Genomic DNA, 5261 nt, shown 5'->3' with positions numbered 1-5261 from the left:
TACCTTACCACCTGACCACAGAGAATGAATGTATCCTTCCCACCCATGGTGACGTCACAGCGGGGTTGCCGTTTTTGTTTTCGCAATTGAATGAGTGCCAGATTTGCCGAAAGTGAACGAAAGTTTGCAAGCGTGTAACTTAGTAGCCTGTTGATATTTTTTACGATTTGCTGGTCAGGGAAGTTTGTTAGTGTCATCTCTTTGGTATCTTAGGTAAATTTAGCAAATTTATTTTCCTGTCAGAGGCACTTTAAGTCAGTTCACAGAAAATGTTCAGTTTTAGTCCAGATTCTATCAATAGATGGCAAGAAAGAATCATCAGCTATTCTTTTCATCACGGGTGTACAGCAGAGTGTGAAGCTCCGATTGGAGATTAACTTCATGAGGATTTGGACTTTACTTTGAGAGGTTCGGCGAGCCTACTACATCAATTGGTTGTTAAAATATATGGAAGGAGGGTAATGCGAGAGAAAAAGACAAATTTGAAGAAATATGGTACAATAACGTGCTGGCTCGCCGGGTATCGGAAAAGCAAAGATAATAGCAGAAGAAAGCAACTTGTGGAAACACATTAACAGCTAATCTTCGCCTTGGAGATGGCACATGATAGAAATGATGTATCATTTCCATCTTTTACCAAATTAGAATAAACAACCGCTAAAATCTGAACAACTTCGTTGTGTGTCAAGTAGTTCGAACTTGTAATACGCTTATTTGTTTGCAGTATTTGGAACTAGGACGTGTCAGTAAGACAAACTCAGTGTCGTCATTGACTGGAGGCAACGCTTTTCAATCGATTCCTACTAGTATGATTTGGGGGAACGACAAAACAATGTAAGAAAAAAATGTTTGAAAAGGCAAATTTATTTTTCAGAGTACTTTTGTAAAATAATTAATAGCAAACGAAGTGTTACCCATTAAAACCTGTGTACGTCTATGTCAATTTTAGATTGTGTGGAAACAAAAATTTTTTCTGAGTAACACGTTAAGATTTCCGTCTATTCATTCTGTTTTAATGTTTTTAAGGCAAAACGATTGTAGTAAGTTTCGCTTCTCCAATACTGATCTTAACCTGGAACCTCCAAGAAACACAAATCGAAGTTTGCTCGCAAGTCACTACATTGACAAGCCGCTTGACAGCAGCAGAGACAACAATGACGTAGTCACGTATTCGCATGCTCAAAGCGGTCATGGTCAAAGGAACTATTCCAAAGCTCAACAACAGCGCGAAGATTATGTGGTTGTGAATGATGTAGCTCAAATCATTAGCGAAAAGGACAAGGACAGTTTCAAAGGCCGGCGCGAATTCTTGGATGCCGATGCATTCGAATATGCGTCAAATTGTGAAGAGAGCTCTCCTCGAGGCAAGAACAGAAAAAGATTCTCTGAAGCGCAGGAAAACATGTTGCCAAAATACGAGTCAATGCCGATGCAAAACAACCCTAGGGCAAGGAAATACGGATCGTCTTCTCGTTCTAATGAGCATGAATACCGGAGAGATGCACGCAAGCATATTCAGAACGAGTCCGCCAGCAGAGAATCGATCCATCAAGACTATTACTTAAGACAGGGATATTCCAACCCTGGTCATCCGACCACACACAACCGCTGTCATTCTCAATCTCTGAGTCGGCGTCACCAACAAAGAAATCGTCGAAATGACGATCCTTCTAAAGATCGATACCCACCTTCAGATGACCGAGTCTACCATGCACACTACGCCATGCAAGATCCTGAAGATATATCGATTCCATGGGTTAGGATGCAAAATAATCCACTTGATCACGGGAATACTTTCGACAATTCGAACCGATTAACGGAGTTTGAAAATGGCTTAAGACTTAAATCTACGCTGAACGAAAACATGTTTGGAATTGATGGGAAAAACTGCCCTTCCGAAAAATCGATGCTGTACATCAAGGATCGTGATATCAACGTCCGCAATATTTACAGGCAAATCAAAATCAGCAAAGAGTGTATGTAATATTGTGACTTAGCCTAAGCATGAGTTAGGTAAAACCGTTTCCAGGCTATTATAAATCTAACTTTAATGGAAGACATTTGCATCCTGCTTTGAAGTGATAAAAAGTACATCAAGACAATAAATCGAAAAATATTTAATTTCAAGTGACTTTGTGTTATTATGCCTGGTTCACGAAGAGCTAGTGCGACGAACCTTAATTGAAACCTTTATTTTGCTTGCTAGTTTTTATAGTGTGGTAGTTTAGCTATCCAGTTCAAACCATTGCGTCAAGAATAAAAATAAATAAAGTTATATTGAAAGGTTTGTTTGATACTTATTAACCACCACAGTTCCCTTGTATCACTAAGTTTAGTCAATCGTTTCAGCCCAAATTTTGAAATGCATAACTAAATGAATTCACTATTTCATTCTTCGTTACCTCAAAAAGGAGCCTAACTGCTCTGTAACATGTGTGCTTTGCAGTTGCAACTGAAGCTAGAAAGACTGGCTTGCGAACTAATCAAAGCGTACCTCAAGACGAACTTTGCTATTCGAAGAATCCGATAGAAACTGAAGCTATGGAAGACTGCAACTTTTCAATAAACAGCACCGCTGGTGACAGAAAGAAAAAGTCAAAGAAAAGATGTAGTAACCACAAGATGGCGTGTGAGAGCAAACTCAGAGAAAATGAATTGTCGAGGAACGAATTAAAGCAGAATGATGGAGTAAGAATAGTTGTATCTGACACAGAAGGTAGGCTAAGCCCTGCTCAATCAATATATCTTAAAGTATTGCTTATAAGTTATGATTTATTTCGTATATTTACTTACTAGTAAGTTACCATTTGTGAATAGCCGTCTGCTGCCAGTTTTTTTGCTTCACTTTGAGAAATCGATAGTCTGCAACTCTGCATCAAAAGAAGTTCACAACGAACTCACAAAACTATTTACCAGAAAATTTGATTTCACGCATAGTTTCGAACTTCATAAATCCAGCAGGCCTATTTATTTACTCATTTAATTTGGATTTGAAACCAGCCAGCTCGGAACGCTTAGTTAATGTAAATAATAAGAATGAATCCTAACCCAAAATGTAGCCAATAATAAACTGAACACATGGTTTCGTGGTAAAGCTGAACAGTATCATCTTCGCCTATCATCTTCGGGCCCTGTCTCCGGTGCAAAAATTTGTCCGACAGTTTAACCAAAATGCTTTACAACTCACATCGTTATCCCAAACTGAAATCATAGTTACAATGAAATTTTTTGGGGATAATTAAGGTTTAATGTAGCTTTTTATAAACAAAGAGCGTAGTTTTCGATGTGTATATTATATGTATTTTAATCTCTTAATTTTTTATACAAGTTCCTGCTGTAATATTTGCTTTCTTTGCTCGTTCAACTTTTGAAACATATTGTATTTTGTAATGATTTACTTATACATTCATTGACAGAACTGAATACATATTTATGTGATAGACATATAGCCTATGTGTTACAACTTGCAGAATATCACCTTCGCAAGGAACCCAACGACTGGTTTGATAAGCCACAACTTGATAAGCCTGAAAATCAGAACTCCCATGACTATGCTGAGTTCTTCGAACGTTAACAAGCTCAGGCGTGGAAGTCACAGGGTATGGACGGCAAGGAAAAAGATTGGAATTTTAGAGTGGAATACTCTGATTAGAATTGAACACACGGCTATATGATTACAAACCCGTCCGGTGCAATAGGCTACTTAAAATTGCACCAAGTGTGTATGTGCTAACTGCTAAGACGCTTATGTACGAACATACCTAGGCAAAAGGAAAGCATCCATTTGCCTTTGAGCATTTGCATTTGTTGTCTGTGTAACCACATTTTGGCTTTCCCTCCACGCAAATGACTAAAGATATTCGCACGAGTCTGCACAAAAGATTCTGGGTCACTGAGCTTGTTATTTGTAAGAAAATTACCATTTGGAATAATTTCAATGTCATGGTAGTCTTAAGCGTAGTGTTTTATTTGTGTATCTCAAAGTCAAAGCATTGATGGAATTTACCCTAAGAATAAAACGATATATGCATTTCAATGAATGTTTATTGATGGAAAATAACATTGAAAAGTTATGTGGAAACAAGCAAACAATTCTCGTTTCAGATGCTTAACTAGTATTTGTGTGCAAAGACTAACGTGTGGCCTACTGTATTGTGGTTTCCCGCGTAGCAAAATCTGCTATTTTTACATTGACTCACGCTTGCGGACGTTAAATCAATGTAACAATGGCGGATTTTGCTGTCTGGGTAAGGTTTGGCTAACATTAAGCTGCTGGACTTCCAAGTGCATCAGGGACCCTACTTGCTTTTACATTTACCTTTAGAAATAATTTTTTTGTTAAACGTTAAAATAGGCTTGTTGTGTTTAGCTTGCTTATATGCATGCTGAATAAATGTTACTGTACGTTACAATTAAAGTTACCAAAGTAATGCGCACTTTTAAAGGTAGTTTGCATGCAAGTGGTGCTTTTACGGCATGCATGGTCTACATCTGATATTCTCTGAGCACAACTTCAACTGACTGAAGGAGGCCTTGAAATGTTTAAATCAATTGCTCTGGTTTGAAATAGTAAAAGGTCAATTACACTTAGACCATTTTGTTTGCAACAAATAGATTTGCATTAGTGACTTTTAGGGAAATTTTCTTTCATAACTAAAAGTTTGATCAGATTTCTGCCAACCATAAACCTTTGATTTGAATTCAAAAAACGAAAATGAACAAGAAACGATCAAAAATCCACAGGATGATGTTGTCGTACTTCATTTGTGATCAGGTTACTTTATATTTGTTTTAAAGCTGAAATTAGTTTTTGTGAATTTTGGAAAAACAAGTCCTTTGAAATCAGGTCTCATTGTTTTGTACGTTTTCCAGACACTACTAGTTACGCGAAAATTTTGCAACTCTAACTACAAAAATCTGATAAATTAACATTTTAACGTTTGTTTGGAGCAAATAGTTGCAACTCGTTGTTTGCATGAAATTGTAAAGTTTGAAAAGTCCAAAGTTAACTTTTGCCTAATAAAGTGTTTCAGTTGATATTTTTGAAATCATGAGTCTTGCAAGTTTGTCGTTTATTTTTACACAGCCATGATTTTTATCATTAGTACAATTTCCTAAAATAACGTTCCGAGATGTGGGCTTGCACAATTCTGTCTTCCCTGTCGTAAATTGTTTTGTAATCCCATTGAAACAATATGTGGGATAATTGTTTTGCGTAACTGTAACACGATTTTTCGTTTGGTTTATGAAAGCAATAAAAG

The sequence above is a fragment of the Aplidium turbinatum genome, chromosome 10 (assembly GCF_918807975.1).
Source record: "Aplidium turbinatum chromosome 10, kaAplTurb1.1, whole genome shotgun sequence".
Taxonomy (NCBI): Eukaryota; Metazoa; Chordata; class Ascidiacea; order Aplousobranchia; family Polyclinidae; genus Aplidium; species Aplidium turbinatum.
This window is presented reverse-complemented; position numbering follows the sequence as displayed.